A 20244-nucleotide genomic window follows, 5' to 3' on the forward strand; every position below is an offset into this window, starting at 1 on the left:
GATTGTGATAAGAATCGTGTGTGTGTGTGTGTATCATTGTTGTGAGCCTGGGAGATGGAAGTGAGAATCTGATGAGAGAAAGTGGAAAATGATAAAACAGATGGGGCTCTAGAGTATTTTTTAGTTTTGAAATAAAACCATGGTATTAACTCTAGGGCATCTTCCTTTTGTGATGCATTATTCTATTCTGCCTGATCTAGAAATTTTTTAACAAATTAGTAATCTCTAAACTGATACTGTGTATTTTTCTTTCCCATATAATTTGCTACCTTTCTATTTTTTCTGGAGGGGAGTGGGCAGAAGGAGAGGGAGACAGAGAATCTTAAACAGGCTCCACACCCAGCACAGAGCCCGATGCATGTCTCCATCCCACCGCCCTTAGATCATGACCTGAGTTGAAATCAAAAGTCAGATGCTTAACAGACTGAGCCTTTTCTAAAAAGAATGTGACAAGGTCTTTTTGATAAAAAGGATTTCNTCCAGCACAGAGCCCGATGCAGGTCTCCATCCCACCGCCCTTAGATCATGACCTGAGTTGAAATCAAGAGTCAGATGCTTAACAGACTGAGCCACTTTTCTAAAAAGAATGTGACAAGGTCTTTTTGATAAAAAGGATTTCTTAAACAAGACACAATTATTTAAAAATCATTAATTTTTAAAATTAATTATTAGGAACATTCTCATACTAATCCCGTGATGACTGTATGCATTACAAATAATCATTCTTACTCCGTGACTTAGATTTTCATCCTTTTTTCGGCATCTTTTGATAAATAGAAGTTCTTAGCTTTAAATGACTTACCAATCATTTTCTTAATCATTTCATTTTTTGTGTCTTGTTTAATAAATCCTTTTTATCAAAGAGATCTTGTCACATTCTTTTTTGGTTGTTGTTGTTTAACGTTTTATTTATTTCTGAGAGAGAGACAGCATGAGCAGGGGAGGGTCAGAGAGAGAGGGAGACACAGAATCTGAAACAGGCTCCAGGCTCTGAGCTGTCAGCACAGAGCCCGACATGGGGCTCGAACCCACGAACTGTGAGATCATGATCTGGGCTGAAGTTGGATGCTTAACCAACTGAGCCACCCAGGTGCCCCTGTCACATTCTTTTTAGTAAAGTATTAAGCCATCAATCAGTCTGAAGTTGCTTTTTTGTAAGGTGTGAGGAAGAGATCCAGTTCCATCGTTTGCCCTATAAGAACAAGTGGTGACCCCAGTGTGATTTATTATGGTCCCTGCTTTTCTATTGGTGTGCGATGTCACTTCTATCGTATATTCAGTGTGCATTTTATCTGGGTCTGTTTCATGGCTCTCAATTATGTAGTATTAGTTTATTTGACTATACATGCCCTAATTCTATACCATTTTAAGTAAAAATGGCTTCTTAGTCTTCACATTTGGGAGAGGATAAATTCTTACTTCTTCCAGAGTGTCTTGACCGTTTTTGGTCTTTTGCTCTTTCAGGCGCACTTTACAATTAGTGTGTTAATTTCTATACAAAGCCTCTTCTGAATTTTGGTTGAAATTTCCATGACTGTATAGCCCAAACTGGGGAGAACTGACATTGTCGCCATGTTTCAATATTGAATTATCTGATCTGTAAGTATGATAAATCTCTCCATTTACTTATATCTGCCTTAATGTCTTTAAACAAAAGTTGGTAGGTTTTTCTAAAAGGTCTCGTGTGAACTTTGTTCTGGATAATTTATATTCAGTGCTACTAAAAATGGTATATTTGAAATAATGAAAGAGTCCAAATGTAGCTATTGTACAGAAATATTTTTTAAAAATATTTTTTTACTTATTTCTAGGAGAGAGAGAGAGACAGTGTGAGCAGGGGAGGGTCAGAGAGAGAGGGAGACACAGACTCTGAAACAGGCTCCAGGCTCTGAGCTGGCAGTCAGCACAGAGCCCGACGCGGGGCTCGAACCCACAAACCGCAAGATCATGACCTAAGCGAAAGTCGGATGCTTAACCGGCTAAGCCACCCAGGCGCCCCTGTAGTTGGCTTTTATGTAACAGCCACGTCTAGCAACTTTGCTGAGCTGTCTTACTAACTTTGGTAATTTATTTGTAGATTCATGTGGTTACTTGTATACCATATACAAATCATCATATAAAAAACAATAGTTTTATTTTTTCCTTTCTTTATGGCTTTAACATTTCCTTTTTCTCTTTTTCTTCTGCTTTTCTTCTTCCCTTCCTCTGTACATCTCTCCCTTTCTGCCTTCCTTTCATCTTTCCTTCCCCTCCTCTGGACCTTCCTGTTCTCCACTACCCTGTCATTTTTATTGCACTAAACAGGACTTTAGGGATAGCATTAAATAGAAATACTGACAGCAAGAAATATGCCTTATTTGTGATTTCTAAAGGGATCCTTTTAACATTTTGCCACTAAATATAATGTTAGTTGTAAGCTTTGTGTGTGTACATGTGGAGAAGATAGCCTTTGATAAGAAGGTTTATTAGGTCTTTTTGCACAATGAATGAAGAATGAATATTGAGTTTTATCAACCTTTTCATAATTTGAGATAATATTATTACCTTTAATTTATTAATGTGGTGAATTACATTAATCAAATTTCTAATATTGAGCTAACTATACATTCCTGGGTTAAATTAAATTAGCATTTAAAAAATCTTAATTGTGTTCAGAAACATAAAATTTACTATCTTAGCCATTTTTATTTTTATTTATTTTTGAAAACATTTCATTTATTTGCTTGGAGAGAAAGAGAGAGTGTGAGTGGGGGACTAACAGAGAGAGAGAGAGAGAGGGAGAGAGAGAATCCCAAGCAGGCTTCTTGCTGTTAGCACAGAGCCTGATGCAGGGCTCAATCTCGTGAACTGTGAGATCATGATCTGAGCCAAAATCAAGAGTCAGACGCTTAACGTGATGAGCCACCCAGGTGCCCCTTCACCATTTTTAGATGTACCATTCAGTAGCATGAAGTATGTTCACACTGTTGTGAAACAGATCTCTGGAACTTTTTCCTCTTGCCGAACTGAAACTCTGTCCCCTTAAATGACTCCCCATGTTCTCCTCCTCCAGGCCCTTGGCAACTGCCATTCTACTTTCTGTTTCCATGAGTTTGACGATGCTGGACACGCCAAGTAAATGGAATCGCAGTGCTTGTCTTTTGTGACTAGCTTATTTCACTTAGCAGAATGTCCTGAAGGTGCATCGATGTTGTCGTCACAGGTGTCAACATTTTCTTCCTTTTGGGGCGCCTGGGTGGCTCAGTCGGTTAAGCATCCTATTTCGGCTGAGGTCATGGTCTTACGGTTCGTGGGTTCAAGCCCCGTGTCAGACTCTGTGCTGACAGCTTGGAGCCTGGGGCCTGCTTCAGATCCTGTGTCTCCCTCTCTCTCTGCCCCTCCCCCAGCTCGCACTTTGTGTGCATGTCTCTCTCAAAAAAAAAAAATTACAAAATTTTTAAAAAGTTTTCTTCCTTTTAAAGATGGAATAACATTCCACTGTATGTATAGATCACATTTTGTGTATACATTCATCTGTCTTTGGACTGCATCCACCTCTTGGCCATTGTGAATAGTGCTGCCATGAATATGGTTGTGACAATATCTCTTAAGATCGTGCTTTTGAATCTTTTGGATAAATATCCAGAAGCAGAATTGCTGGATCATATGGTAAATCTATGTTTAAGTTTTGAGGAACAACTGTACTATTTTCCATAGCAGCTGAACCATTTTACATTCCCTCCAGCACTGCATGATGGCTCTACTGTCTCTCCGTTCTTGCCAACATTTGTTATTTTCTGTCGTATCAATAGTTGCAAGTCTAAGGCATGTGAGATAATATCTTGTGGTTTTGACTTGCCTTTCTCTTGATTAGTGATTGTAAGCATCTCTTCATATGCTCCTGGGACATTTATAGAGCCTCTATTTAAGTTCTTCCCGCATTTTTAAATCAAGTTATTTGTGATTTGTTGTTAGTGTTGATGTTGTTTCATTGTAGGAATTCTTCATATATTCTGTATATTGACCTCTCATCAGATATATGATTTGCAAATATTTTCTCTCATTTTGTACCATGCCTTTTTCACTCTGTTGAAGAAGTTTTTACTTTTGATGTAGTCCATTTTGGCTATGTTTACTTTTATGACTGTGCTTTTAACTGCATTTTTTTAAAAAAAAAATTGGTGTTTTTAAACTGCTGGCTTTGTTTTGTTAATACTTTGTTGAGATTGTATACCCATATTCATGAGTGAAATGGGCCTGTAAGTTTCCTTTTTTATACTTTGCTCTCCTGGGTTTATATCAAAATCATACGAGCCACATCAAATAAGTTGGGGAATGTATTCCTTTTATATTTTCTGAAATATTATGTGTAAGACTGGAATTATTTGTCTGTGAATAATGGATAGAACTTCTGTGGGCTTGGTGTTTCATTTGTGGGGATATTTTAAACTGCTGATTAAATTGATTTAATGGTTTTAAAACTATTCATGTGGTCTAGTTCTGCTTCAGTCCATTTGACAAGGTATATATATTTTTTCCTTAAAAATCTATCTCAGTGTTTTTGATAGCATAAAGTAGATAATTTTTTTTACTACTTTTTAAATTTACTACTTTTTTGAAGCACCTGTAGTTATGTACCCTTTCCATTTCTGTATTGTTTATTTGCTCTCTTTTATTACTCAAGCTTTCCTGAGGTTTGTCAATTATATTGGTCTTCTCTAAAAGGTCAGCTTGTGTCTGTGATCCTCTATTGTTTGTTTGTTTTACCTATTTTATTATTTTCTGATTTCTTTTTAGGATTTCATCCCATATACTTTATGTGAGTCCATTCTGTCTTTTTAAACTTAAGTTATCTGCTTAGTTCAGTATTTTTTAGCTTTTCCTTCTTAAAATTTTTTAAATGTTTTATTTATTTTTGAGAGAGAGAGACAGAGATAGAGTATGGGCAGGGGTGGGGCAGGTTTTCTGTTACGATTGATTTTTGTGATAATTATTTTATTTTTATAAAAGAACGTTTTATATTTTTGCAAATGTTCTAAATGTGGTTTCAGAAAATGTGTGTTTTCCAACTGTTAGGAATAATTTTATGTAACTCATGTAACTCATACACGAGTATGTATGTAACATATAAGTACTATTTATGTTCTGTATTCTTATTCACTTCTTTATTTTTGTTTATTAATGACGAAGGTGGTTTTTTTTAACGTTTATTATTTATTTTTCAGAGAGAGAGAGATACACAGTGCAAGCAGGGGGAGGGGCAGAGGGAAAGGGAGACAGAATCCGAAGCAGGTTCCAGGCTCCAAGCTGTCAGCACAGAGCCTGACATGGGGCTTGAACTCACAAACCCCAAGATCATGATCTGAGCCAAAGTCAGATGCTCAACCGACTGAGCCACCCAGGCTCCCCTTCACTTGGCTAATAAATGGATGATGTTCTCTCAATGGGGGTATCACGTCATCCGCAAATCGTGGAAGTTTGACTTCTTTCTTACTAATTTGGTTGCATTTAATTTCTTTTTGTTGTCAGATCACTGTGGCTAGGACTTCGAGTGCTGTGTTTAATAAAAGTGCTGATGCTGGACATCCTTGTCTAATTCCTGACCTTAGGGGGAAAGCTCTCAGTTTTTCCCCATTGAGTGTGATGTTCAATGTGGGTTTTTCATATATGGTCTTTATGATGTTGAGATGTGTTCCCTCTAAATCTACTTTGTTGAGGGTTTTTATTAGGAATGGATATTGTACTTTGTCAAATGCTTTTTCTGCATCTATTGAAATGATAATATTGTTTTCATCCTTTCTCTCATGACTGTGATGTAGCACGTTGATTGATTTGAGAACACGGAACTCTGCCCCATCCCAGGAATAATTACAACTTGATCGTGGTGAATGATTTTTTAAATGTATTGTTAGCTTCAGTTTGCTAGTATTTTATTAAGGATTTTTCCATCTATGTTCATCAGAGATACTGGTCTGTAGTTCTCTTTTTTTTTGTGGTGTCTCTGTCTGGCTTTGCTATCAGGGTAAAGCTGGCCTCATAGAATGAATTTGGAAGTTTTTATTTCTTTTCTATTTTTTGAATAGTTTGAGAAGAATAGGTATTAACTCCTCTTTAAATGTTTGGTAGAAATCACCTGTGAAGCCATCTGGTCCTGGACTTTTGTTTGTTGGGAGTTTTTTGATTACTGATTACCGATTCAATTTCATTCAATGTCATTGCTGGTAATCAGTCTTCTTCCTACTTCAGGTTTGGTGGATTATATGCTTCTAGGAACTTATCCATTTCCTCTAGGTTGTCCAATATTCTGTATTTTTAACTTAAGAATCTTGGGGCACCTGGGTGGCTCAGTCGATTGAGCATCCGACTTTGGCTCAGGTCATGATCTCGCAGTTTGTGGGTTCAAGCTCTGCATCGGGCTCTGTGCTGACAGCTCAGAGCCTAGAGCCTGTTTCGGATTCTGTATCTCCCTCTCTCTCTGACCCTCCCCTGCTCACGCTGCCTCTCTCTCTCTCTCAGAAATAAAGCATTAAAAAATTAAAAAATAAATAACCATTAACAAATTTAAAAGAATCTTTCACTTTCTCACTTAACAATGTAGTTATTTTAGAATTCTTGAAGTCTCATTACTTTTCTATTGCCTTATTTGCTCTTACTTTTTGTTTTTCAGACCCCATGAGATAGATATTACAGTTTTATGTATTCAATGTCCTTTCTTTATTGTTTAGGTAACCCAGGCTTACATTTATTTCTCTTCCCGTGTTTCTCACTATTATTTTCTGTCTTTCAGACTTTCTTTTCCACTCAGTTTTATTTTTCCTTAATTAAATCCTATTGGTATTTCTTCAGTGAGCCTCTATTAATAGTAAATACTCCTAATTTGTTTGATGCTTTTATTCTGTACACGTTCTTAAATTGTAGTTTAGTGAATATAGAATTCTGGTCTGGCATTTATTTGTCCTTAGCATGTGTTTATATCATTTTGCTCTTTTCTGACTTGTGTTATTACTAGTGAGCAGTCAGCCACCTGTCTAATTCTTACTTTAGTTAATTCAACTTTTTAGCCCCTGGCTTGTTTTAAGATAATCTTTTGTTTATGATACTCTGCAGACTTTTGATATATGTCTAGGAATGGACTTTTATTTATTTATTCTGCTCTGGATATATTGAGAATCTGAGAGTTTACATTTTTAAAAAATTCTGAAACAAACTTTAGCCAATATTTCTTTAAATATTGTCTCACCCACATTCTCCCCTTCTATTTCTTTCTAGTATGTTGATTAATAAATATGAGATGATCTCTTTTTATCACTCATTTCTTAACCTCATATTCTCTCTCTCTTTATCCTTCAGGGCTTTATTCTGCATAATTTCTCCATTTTTTTCTTGCAGTGTGTTCATTTTGTCTTTAGTTTTCTCTTTCCAGTTGTTTAAATTTTTTATTAAATTTTTAATCTCTCTTGCTATATATTTCCTTCATTTTTGTGTGATTGAATAAGTCTTTATTGAAGCATGCCTCCATTTGGAGAAAATTACATATAATACACATATATATACATTTTAGAGTTACTTTTGTAAATAATAGTTTATTTTAATTACTCTCACAAATAATATACTATGGAATTTACAACAACTTATTTTATTTTATTTTTTTGGTTGGTTGGTTTTTGTTTGTTTTTGTTGTTGTTATTGTTTTAGTTTCAAGGTTGATATTGATTTTAGTTTAGTGATTCGTCACTTACATACAACACCTGGTGCTTGTCACAAGTGCCCTTCTTAATCCCCATCACCTATTTTACCCATCCCCTCTCCCCCCTCCGCCCACCTCCTTTCTGCAACCATCAGTTTGTTGTCTATAGTTAAGAGTCCGTTTCTTGTTTTGCCCCTCTCTCTCACTTTTCCCTTTGTTCGTGTGTTTTGTTTCTTAAACTCCAAAGATGAGTGCAATCGCATGGTATCTTTCTCTGACTGACTTCTTTCTCTTCGCATCTATGTGGTTGTTTTTCAAATGCCTCTCATTGTGATGGTCTCTTGTCCTTGTGAAATAACCCCAACACCCTCTCTAGTCTCCGTAGTGTTCAGGGGCCTGAATTGTGATTTGTTATTTCTCTGAGGCCTAGTTCATGGTTCAGAAAAATGTGTATTTTCTTTTCGGTTGTGAGAATTGAACTTGACTGTGGGTGTTCTAGGAGGCCTCGGTTGAAAATGGTTCCTCTAAGGGAGGATTTACCTTTGTTTATGCCAGGTTCCTGGAGTCACTACAATTAAGCCCAACTTAATAGTTTTCAGCTTGAGGTTTTTAGGGTTATGCAAATAGAATGAATTCCAGCCTGAATGCTACATGAACCGTGGTTTATGATTATGAAATCTTAATGGAGACTTTACCCTCTTTACCCCAAGTCAGAAAACTGGTAAGCACATTTGAACACCGTCTTCCTTTGTGGGTTTTCTTGTTTTCGTTCTCTTGATTTGCTCTTTGCTGTCAGTTCACAGGAGGATCTAATCGAGCTTCTGTCCTGGGACCAACTGTTGGCTTTGTCCTGTGCTTTCCGTGAAGGTGTGGAGCCATAGCAGATGGTCTTAAGGGTATTGCTAATTTCAGTGCTTGGCTAACTATAAATTCAAGATTTCTAGATGTTTTCAGCCTTCAGGGGTACCCATCAATTATTTTTTGTATGTTTAGTTATATACCTAAATATTTAAAATATAGATGATACTTTTGCACCTGAAATGGTTTGTTTTCATGATATTTAGTTCTACCATACACACATTTTTTTTTGAAAGAAATAGACACAAAATGAAAAGCCAATATTAAGACCTGAATTTATGTTGTACAGTTCGCAGGAATTCACTAGCTCTTAGATACTGGCTTAGGCAATCACACTTATGATAACAAAAACATGTTACAAAAATTTCAATGCCATTTTCTAAACATATTGCTATTATTTCCACTTAGGGATATAAGTTTATAAGGAACTATGACAAGTTTGTTTTCAAGTATTTTGGAAGGGGCCCTGTAGAATATCAAATGTAGCTAGAGGGTTAAAAAAAACAAAAGGAAAGGAAAAACTAAAACTTTTCCCATTTGCTGACCACAAGGAGAACAATGCCCTTATTGCTATTATCTGATTATCTGGCCAGGGAAAATCAAGTCCATAGTCTAATTTGGAGAATCAAGTTTTTATTTTGAATGTTTTTTTCTTTTTACCACATTCACGAATGTCTTCATTTGGTATACCTAGTTTATAGAACCCAGGGAAGGGATGAGAATGACTTGACCTGGTAAACTCAAATGTCTTGTTTCTTTAAAACTGATATTGTGGGGCGCCTCAGTGGCTCAGTCAGTTAAGCGTCCAACTTCAGCTCAGGTCATGATCTCGTGGTTCGTGAGTTTGAGCCCCATATTGGGCTCTGGGGTGACAGCTTGGAGCCTGGAGCCTGCTTTGGATTCTGTGTCTCCCCCTCTCTCTTAACCTCTTTCTGTCACGCTCTGTCTCTGTCTCTCAAAAATAAATAAGCATTAAAAAAATTAAAGCTGACATTGTTTACTCTGAAGACTGGCTATCACTGCACTGGCTTTTAAGTGTTTATGAATGTTTGTGTTTATTTCTTTTTGTGGAGGAAAAAGAGAAATTGCTTGTGACAGAGAAGGTACTTTCACAGTGAAGGAAAAGAAATCCACCATCAGCTTAGCAAAATGGTGTGTATTTCTGATTTTCTTTGAAGCAATTTCAGATGACTGGATATGTTTATAATGGTTGGCGATTTTTAATCATTGAAGATAATCTCATGGTTTTTATTAGTTCCCCGGCTTTAATAGGCCGTTCAGATAATGCTTTTGCTAATAGTTGTGTTGTTTTTAGAGGGAAGGAAACAACATTTTGTTATTCAAGAAAAGTATATTGTGTCTTAATGATCTATTATGATAGTGGTCCTTATCTTTTCTTATTCTGCCTAGTGTCTGCCATTTAGAATTCAGAAGATTAATTATTATCTTTATAGAATCAATCCTAAAATTCTAGTTTGGCTACATGGGAATCATCTGGTCCTTTGTTCTTTTTGTCTTATAGGACGACCATATTTTTAGCTTGCATTGGTTTAATAGAAACTATGAGGGGCGCCTGGGTGGCTTAGTCAGTTAAGCGTCCGACTTTGGCTTAGGTCATGATCTCGCGGTGCGTGGGTTCGAGCCCCGCGTCGGGCTCTGTGCTGACTGCCAGCTCAGAGCCTGGAGCCTATTTCAGAGTCTGTGTCTCCCTCTCTCTCTGACCCTCCCCTGCTCACGCTGTCTCTCTCTCTCTCCTAGAAATAAATAAAAATATTTATAAAAAAAATAGAAACTATGAGATTCAGTCCAGAAGAAAAAATTCTAGTATTGATTACTTGGAAAGGTAAAATGCAAAATTATAGTGAACTATTTTATAGTTTGAATGTAGTGGCATATTTTTTTTCCTGTTACTGTAACTTTGGTGTTGGAAATGTCAGCCTCTCTTAGACTGGATATGCTAGAGTTGGTAGGATTGGACAGACCCGTTGCTTTTGGGTTGGATCCTGACCAGTGTATGTCTTAGGGAATTATAGGATGTCGGTTGTTTTGAATAAAGTATAACTTGATTCTGGTTTCACTTACCTTTGTAACAGTACATATTACCCTAGTAAAAATTTGATAATCTGATAAAATACAGTTTTTTAATCTCGATTGTTCTTTGTTTCTTTTATGAACTGCCCCATTTTTAAATTTGTTTAATGTTTATTTATTTATGAAGGAGAGAGAGACAGAGTGCAAGCAGGGGAGGGGAAAAGAGAGAGGGAGACACAGAATCTGAAGCAGGCTCCAGGTTCTGAGCTGTCAGCACAGAGCCCGACATGGGCTCAAATTCAGGAACCATGAGATCATGAGCCAAAGTCAGATGCTTAACTGACTGAGCCACCCAGAGGCCCCTGAACCATTTTTAGTAGCACTCACAGTCGTATTTTTCTTCAAAGAAAGGTGTGCATCAAGATTATTGTGGCTTGAAAGAAAACTAACATTTGACCCACTTGGTTCCTCAGTTCTTTCATATTTGAGAAAGCAAAAATGTTGGATATAATGGGAGTATGCGGAAGAAAGTTGTCATAAAGCAGAACATGGTAGAATGCAGTGGTCCTTTGGAAATCTAGTCCTGCTTTTTGTAGAAAAAGGGGAAAATGAGCTCAGCTGAAATACAGGCTTTGTGAACAGAAATAGAGTTCAGACTGACAAACTCATGTTCATATTTCTTTATGATAATGGCTGGGGGTGGGGACAGGAGATGTGGGAGGAGTATAGCGAGTATATGACGCCATAAATTTGATATACTAACTCGTATGTTAATAACTTAAAAAGTCTCAAAGTTACGAGATTGGTTCTTTTGGCGTTTGATTTCTCTAGATTTCTTCTCCCTCCTTATTTCATTAATTTTTAACATTGGCTAGGTTTCAGGGTAACAAAGGTAATTTTAAAAATATGATCCCCTAATACCTTTAAATCAGAATTTTTACAATACCTGCATTTTCAAAGCTCCCTCAGATAAATGTGATAACTATGAACCACTGGCCCCTTCTGATTAGTACCACCTCAAATCTCTTACTAGTCTGTATAAATGAGTTCATGTCAGAAGGGCAATCAATGATTGATAGTGCATCTCCCAGTTAACTTTATTTATTTGAGAGAGTGTATGAGTGGTGGGGGGGGAGGGGCAGAGGGGGAGAGAGAGAGAGAGAGAGAGAGAGAGAGAGAGAGAATCTTAAGCAAGCTCCGTACTCAGTGCAGAGCCCAATGTGGATCTCCATCCCATGATGCTGGGACTATGACCTGAGCTGAAACCGAGAGTTGGATACTCAACCAACTGAGGCACTCACGTGCCCCTCCCAGTTAACCATTGATGTAATCTATGCATTGTAGGATCTTGTCTGAGTGATGAAATGCACAATAATAAGTAATCTCCCAAATAAAGAATAAATTAAAGTTTTGATTAATTCTCCTGTCTGAATAGATCTAGGTAAGGAAAGTCATAATCCTGATTTTGAAAACTTGCAAAGCAAATGCTTCATCAATGATTAAGAGGTATTCATTGACTATATCAAGTTTCTACACCTTCGCATGAACATTTATTGTCATGTCAGTTTTCTAAATAGAAAACAAAAAAAATTATTTAGAAAACATTTGGGATTTCCATACAGAGCCCTGTTCAGCAGAAACCTTGTGAAGAAAACTCACATTTGGGGTACAGTTCTGTATATATGGGACTCTGCCATGAGAGAAATGCATTCTTGGAAAAACACTAACTCACATTCAAATCATTTTCAATTTTCTCTTTTTAATGTATTCACTTGGAACTTGTCAGCATCTCAAGGGAAAGAAGTCACTCACTAATTAGTGCTGGAGGTGGTGAATGAAATAATGTGTGTGTGTGTGTGTATGTGTGCGCGCGCGCGCGTGCGCGCGCGTGCGAGTAGAAGGAGTCAGAAATTAAGGAAGAGAAGGCTTTTTCTTTATTTAATTCCCATATTCCCACACTGTTTTTCCCCGATTTATATTTCTTTGTGATGAACTCTCCCAGATGTATTAATAAGATGTGATTTTGGGGGGTACAGAATCTGGTGTTTATTTAGTTGACTTACAGAGTGCAAAACCATTGGTTCTAATCTCATTTTATTTAAACACCTACTGGATCTTCGATAAAAATGTGGTCTCTTGTCTCTGGACTTTTCTCCAGATTTTGTAACCTTTAATAGCTCTTTTAGAATGAATACGGTTTCTCATCTGAAGATGTTCTAAATTAAGGGACTCGCTAATAGTAGTGCACGCTGACAAGATGGAGGGAGTTTTGATAACCTCTGGAGTAGGTCAGTGCTTGAGGATTGTAAGAGGTTCACAATGTCCAGTGAGGGCTTCATCCTCAAACTATTGTACTTAAAAAGGAAAGGAGTGTCATTCAGGTCAGCAAAACAACAAAACACAAAATACAACTAAGTGTTACTGGGAAGGTAAACAATAAGAACTCTCGTGCTTTGCTGGTGGGATGGACAGTTTTGGAAATTGTTTGCCTGTGTCCAGTAATGCTAAACATACATATACCCTGTGATTCAGTAATTTCACTCTTTTTTAAAAAAAATTCTTTTAAATGTTTATTTTTGAGAAGGAGAGCAAGCTGGGGAGGGGCAGAGAGAGAGGGAGACACAGAATCCGAAGTAGGCTCCAGGCTCTGAGCTGTCAGCCCAGAGCCTGATGTGGGGCCCAAACCCACAAACCGTGAGATCATGACCTGAGCCAAAGTCAGACGCTTAACCAACTGAGCCACCCAGGTGCCCCTCAGTAATTTCACTCCTATGCATACATCTCCAATATATTCCTACATACTTGTACAAGCATAGACTGACATACCAGCCTTTCCACAGCTGCAGTCAATATATATATTGAACATATATAAATATATTGCTTATTGTAATATATATAATGAGTCCAAATGCCCATTCATAATCAAACAACCAAGTCAGTCATGGCAAATCCATACATTGGAATAGTATGCAATAATAAAAAATGAACAAACTACGAATTCAGAAAAGAAAGTGGGTCAGTCTTAAAGATGTACTATTGAACAACAAAAAAGTCAGGCATGATGGAATATATTTTATGTGAATTGAATCGCATCATTAAACACAGGTGTACATCAACCATATATTAGGCATATAAAATCATGTAACCTAAAAGAAAGTCAAGGAAGTAAATACAATGCATTTCAGACATACTGGTTACAGCTGCAGGGAGGGAGGTATTTATGTTTATGAAGAAGGGGCAGGTCTGGGAATTTATTATGTCTTGCCACAGTGTAGGTTATCTTAGGGGTTTATTTGTCTTATCCACTTTCTTCCTGGGTATTACATCTGCTCTTTTAAAATAAAGTTCTTGAACTATTTTTTTAAAAAAGGAAATTAAGGCACAACCACAGGTGCTGATGTGAAGAAAGTTTCAGGGTCTGACTTGAATTAGCAGAAGCAGGGACAGCCTCTGCTAATTGCATGTTGGTCTTTGCTCTTCCCGTGGCGCCTAGTTATTAGGGCACATGCGGCAAGTTAGGGCACGCCCAGAGGGACCCTGCCGTAGCTGCACGGGGTGAAATAAGGCTGGAGGGGAAGCCTTCATCTGAATCTCCTTCCTTGGGCGAGAGTAAGTTATGCACTTCCGTGTTACTCTAGCATAGCTATGAGTGTGTGTGTGTTCATATGTTAATTTGATTCCAGTATAATGAGGGGAGTGCTGGAATTCAGCACCAGCCAAATACCCAGTGTGCACTTCCACCTCTGACCATAATGAATGTAAAATGCTGGTAGTAATAGGCTGCAATGAAAAATCTCTTCATCTTGGCATGCGGGAGATTTGCAATCACATTTGGATTCTCAGAGTGCTGCTTGATTGGAGATTAACGTGTGGGTAGATTGACCTTTCTTGCAAGAGTGGTTGTTTTTGCACGAAATGTGTGAAAAACAAATTTCAAATAGCTGCCCTATTGCATTTCTCTCGTGATTCACATTATCACCCTTTTATATTTCTCAGCAATAATGGCACTTATTAAACTCACTGGGGCTTTCTTTCCTCTTCCTCGCCCCCAAGCAGTTTTATTTTCCTTCTGTGAAGGCGGGGCTTTCTCCTAACAGAGACGTTAATTTCTTCACATTTCTCATTGTGTCAACATCTGATTCCTTGACTGGCTTGTGTTTGAGTCCCAAGAATGTCCACGTTAGAAAATAAAGGAAACTTTTGAGATGCTTTGTGAAGAGGCTGTTCATCAATTCTGGGGTGGAGGGAGGGATATTTTAATTTTCTTAGTTTTAAAACCTAGTGAGTATACATTTCCTAAAAATAGATTTTTCTTGTCTTTGTTTTTTTCCATAATAAATGTGTCCCATGATTTGCCTTGTACACGAACATGATGATTTTTCTCATTAAAATTATCAGATTGCAACATGGTAGGTTTAGGATCTTATGAAATTCTTAAATTACTTACAACAATTAAGAAAATGAAATGGAGAGGTGATCACATCTGACCCATGCTTTGTAGAATCTCGGAGAACAAAGTTCTCAAAGAGATTTACCCCACTGTGCTGTACTCGAATATGGTTTCATTTTATTTTAAATGCTGTTTTGAGTTGGGGCTGGAATGAACTGTGGGGAGAGCAAGTAATAGTCTCCCAAATCAGCAATTGTACTGCTCTGTATGTTTTCTGAAGGTCCTCTGTATTTTATGTAGGCTAGGATGGAAGTGACTTTTTTCCATCATGTATGCTGTGTTTGATCACATAAACAACCTTTACGTTTGTATTTGGTTTGAACTTACTTTAAATATTTGGAAGGCATGTAAAGGGTATTGAAAAGTTCCTACTCAATGGTAATGAACGTCAGCAAAAAAGGCAAATATACAAAAGAAATCTCTCACCAAGTCTAATCAACTAATGAACAATAATACATCCCTTGTGGTAAATTTTGAGACATTCGGTTATGAAATGGTATCTTTTTCTGTCCTCAGGCAACATCTGTTTTTGAAGACTGGGATGGGGCAGAAGTGATTTTAAAAGGCATTAAAATGCTTAAATTTTAATTCTGGGGTTCAGGGTTCTTAAGTAGCATCTGAGAAGGAAGGCCTCCCATTTCCGTGTTTCATCTGTATTTTAAGAGCATGGTTTTATCCCAATAGCTACATACTGAGTTTGTTCGAGGAGAAACTTTATCTTAGAAAATAGTTTTTGTTCTGTTTTGTTTGGTTTTCCTTAAGGCCAACTTACAAAAACAGTATTCTCTTAGTTCCTTTTCTTTTCATAGACTACTTGGGAAGAGAGGGTGTCAGTCACCCTACTTTTTTTTTTTAACGTTTATTTATTTTTGAGAGAGCAAGTGAGCGAGCTGGGGAGGGGCAGAGAGAGGGAGATGCAGAATCTGAAGCAGGCTCCAGGCTCTGAGCTCTCAGCACAGAGCCCAGAGCTGGGCTTGAACTCAAGAACCATGAGAACATGATGTGAGGGCAAATCAGATGCTTAACCGACTGAGCCACGCAGGCACCCGTGTCACCCTATATTTAAAAATGGCTCCTTGTTACTGAAGAATCATACAGACAAGAGCACATACGACTTGAGGAGCAGATGGGTGGTATGTTTGTACCACAGAAAAACCATCTCTCGGGGGGATTTGTCAAGACTCTTATTCAGAGAATAAGTATGTACGTTCTTCAATGTCACTGGGGACTCGGAGTAAAATGCCATCAAGCCTGCCAGTACCTGCCAAGGACAAGTCACACTTCTGCCATTTGGTCGATGAGACAGAGTGACCAACGTCCCATGGTCCCGCTGCTGCTCTCAAAACGCTGCCTGCTGGGGCGTTGGCCTTTGTCACCTGTAAACATGTCTTACTGTGGAGGGAAGATAGGTGACCTGCCACTAGCATCAGGCTGAGTACATTCTGGATTCATCAAGATTTTTCGAAGTCCAAAGCTAAATGCCGAATGACCCACTTGAAACTCCCAGCAGCAACATGGAGAATAACGTGGACGACAGAGGAGGGAGGCAAGATCAGGAAGATTCCCGTGCATTTCAGCACTGACTGAACCACATCCGAAACCTATGTGAGAACACAAGGCTTAGACTGACTTAACCACAGACGCCAGAAGACGCAGAGATCGCTGTGGGGCAGGGACAGTGAGAGATAGGAATGTAGACAGTCTAGGGAGATGAGAAATAGACTTGGAAGGGCATCTTCTGGCCCTGCTAGCATGAACTGTGCGGATTATGAGCTTAAAGATCCTTGAAATGATGCATCTTGTGCTGTGATTTAGTCAGGTTTCTCTGGACCGTGTGTACTTGCTGCTGTGGGAGACAGACCCTGCTCCACGGGGACACACACAACCTCACAGTTCTCACGAGTTGGGGATGAGTCCGTGTCCTGCAGTAAGTCAACTTGTTAGGAATATCTCTGTTTCTGTTGTTGCGTGTGTATTTATGTTTAGTTCGATATCTGCATACACATGCCCGTACACACATACACACTCTCAGAAGCCACTTGGTGGTGACACATAGGGATTTTCAAGATGCCTAAGAAAAGTGGGCAGAGCATATACCCTATTTATCGTGTTTGTCAGTGGTCACATGCCTTAGGCCTGGGGGAGCCCGCAGAGCTCTACACCTGGGGGCGAATTTAGGGTGATCTATCTGAGGTGACAAGCTTAGGTTGTCTGGTGACCCCTCTCAGCCTGTGTACCTGATTGATCATTACTTCTGACCAAGTGTTGAACTCTATCCAGGTCTATGGAAGCCTCACGTAATTCCTTGTCCAGCAGTTCACGACTCAGACAAGTTTCTCTTTGCTTTCTGTGATGCACAGAGAGATAAAAAGTGTTTGCTGAAAGCTTGTTGGCACCTTCATCTGGAAGGAAGTGCAGTAGGTCCTTTGAAAGATGCTCACCCTCTCTGTGCCCCCTATGAGGTGTGAGGGTCCCGACTCTGCAGAGGAATCATTTGGCAATGAGGGCAGAGTTTCAGCGGTGGTGGAGCAACGACTAGATGGAAGGTGCGTGTCTTGGTCCCTCTGCCACAAGCCCTGGCCCCCCTCCTGGCCGTTCCAGAACTGCCTCCCCCCTCCTCTGTTGCAAAACTGAGAGCCAGAAATAATGGGAGGAGACAAATCACTCATCGCCCCTGTTTTGAATAGTAACAGGGCAAAGCTGAGCATGACTAGCAGTGCTCAGTGGATGCTGGTTTTCATTAGAGCTACAGAAGGTTCTTTATTTCTTTATTCTCATGCTCGGATCTTGAGAACAACCCAGGGTGATCTGAAACAAACTCTGGGAATGAATGAATGGCTTTGGTCTGGGGTGGGGGTTCGGGCCTGCTGCTTCCTTTTATTTATTTTTAAATTTTAAAATGGCTTTTACTTTGTGTTGAGACCATCCCAGTTTTTCAGATGACTGATCACTCCAGGTGGCCAGGGATCCGTCCTCAAAGGGAACAAGGCCATGAGATAACAAAACCACAGGTATTGGAGGCGGTGGTGCAAAGATAGTTGAATTTCATGATCACACCCAGAAGCATTTGTGTTTGAAGACAGGAGATCTGGTTGCTGGGTCATCCATTGGGATACACATATAAGGACAGGTTGTTGGGTATTTTTGACATCGGGGCACAGGAGCTATTTGGAGGGAAGGAAAGCTTCTTGAATTATACTACTGTGGCACACTGTCTTTACCTACTTGTAAGGTTGGTCTAAGTCATGGAAGCCATGTATTCAAATAAATGGCGTTGTTAGCAACCAGAAGGCGGATATCAAAATCCCTCGGTCAGATGAAAGTTACTCTTAATCATTTAGTTCTGACTTTCGTTTTATCAGCAACCTCTAAAATGCTTTCCAGGGGTTATTTAAATGACCATTAATTACTGGTAAGCTTTAATGAGATTTGAAAACCGCCTGGGCCCCGTCCAGGCAGATAGTTCCAGCTAAGGAGGTCTCACATGAAAGGAATCATTGTGCTCTTCCTCACCACCATCACCATCAATAACAACAGTTTGCATTTAAATAGCACCTCTTTCCAGAGATGTGAGCATCTGACATGATGTGATCCGTGTCACAACATTCTGTGGATGACGGAGGGCAGCTGTGGTTTCAGAAGTCATGATTATCCCTCTCTGGATTCTGATTGTCTCCTCATGGGGATGCCCCAACCTTCTCGCCTTGCCTTGCCTCCCTTACCAGAGTCCCATAGCCAGAGTTCAGCAGGTGGAAAGATCTGGGCAATCCTGTCTGTGCCTAGCAGAGCTGTCTTCCTCCACCCGTTGCCACTCACCCCCATCTTGGGGGGACATTATGGTACATCTCAGCTCATTCTCTGGCATCTCGTCCTTTTTCCCCTCTTTAATCTCTCTCTTTGTCGTTCCTAGCATGATGCAGCCTTTTCCACCTCCATTCTCTGCCCCCTTTTCTGTTTTTATCTGCCAGTTCAGATATCTGCTCTTAGTCTGCCTTGCCTTGGACATTATACAAGATAAGCTAGGGACCTAGAGGTGCGTGTAGGGGACAGCTCTCTAACTGTCAAAGTGGGGAAGGATGTTTTTGGCTCTGTTTTTAACCTGTTCTGTGTTTTAATTTTTTAAAAATTATATTTCTCTACCTTTGGTAACTGTTGATTAGCATGTTTTGGGCCACTTCAGTTAGGTGGGAGTAACTGGTGGCTTTTCTAGGTCAGCTCCCTTGGTCTCCCTCCATTAAGGTCCCATAGAAATTGGAATAGGAGAGGAAATCTTAAGGGTTTTGAGGAAGAGCTTTTGGGGTGCATGATTTAAGAAGGAGGTAAGGAAGGATTGACGGCTCTGAGAAGGCCAGGTGTGTGCATCCAAACCTTAGTAGAATAATCGCCAGTAGCCTGTGTGTGTTGAGCACATGCTATATACCAACCACTGTTGAAAGCATTTTACACATACTAACTAATGTAGGAAGTAGGCATGATCTTCCTTTTTGTGTTTGCTTTATGTCCCTTGAGGTTCTTGGTAAAGATTTCCTTTCCATAATTTCAAAGTCATCATGCCTAAGATACAAGGACAAGGATTCATCCACATCTTGGTCGAGAAGGTCACTGCTACAGTGAGATGATGTTCCCATGAAGAAGTACCTACCTGCATTGCAGTATTAAAGAATTAACTTAGATTAAAAACAAGACTTTATTAAACTGCTCTTTCTTTCTGGTCTATCCTTTTTAGTATTTCTGAAGGTGTTCTAAAAGATCGCTCGTTGGTAAAAACCGAATTTGTCCCGACTCTGACAGCCACGGGGAAATTGGGAAGAATCAATATATCTGTCAGGAAAAGTTTCCATGGTAATGGGTGGGTGGTGGGGTTTAGACAAACAAATGGTCCTGCCTCTCCGCCGCAGTTCATTCTGGCTACTTTGAAAGCAAACAACTCCTGAGAGATGCTTTTGGCCCATATATTCACTTGTGACAGAGTAACGCCTGTTTTTTTCCCCCTGATGGTCAGAAGTTTGCATCAAGCTCTTGTTATTGATAAATGATGGATTTTAAAACACCAAAGACAAATAAATAGAAACCTGAAGTACTTTTAAAATACCAGAATTTTTCTCCTTACACGATAGAAACTTGATTTTCTTAGCCCCTACTGGGGAGATGTTTTCGATGTTCCCCTCTTCATTTTAAAATAACCTTTTATATTCTAGTGCATGCAAAAAAATATCTTTTGATTCTCACATGGCCTTTT

Source organism: Crocuta crocuta, unplaced genomic scaffold (assembly GCF_008692635.1).
Source record: "Crocuta crocuta isolate KB4526 unplaced genomic scaffold, BGI_CrCroc_1.0 scaffold145, whole genome shotgun sequence".
NCBI classification, from domain to species: Eukaryota; Metazoa; Chordata; class Mammalia; order Carnivora; family Hyaenidae; genus Crocuta; species Crocuta crocuta.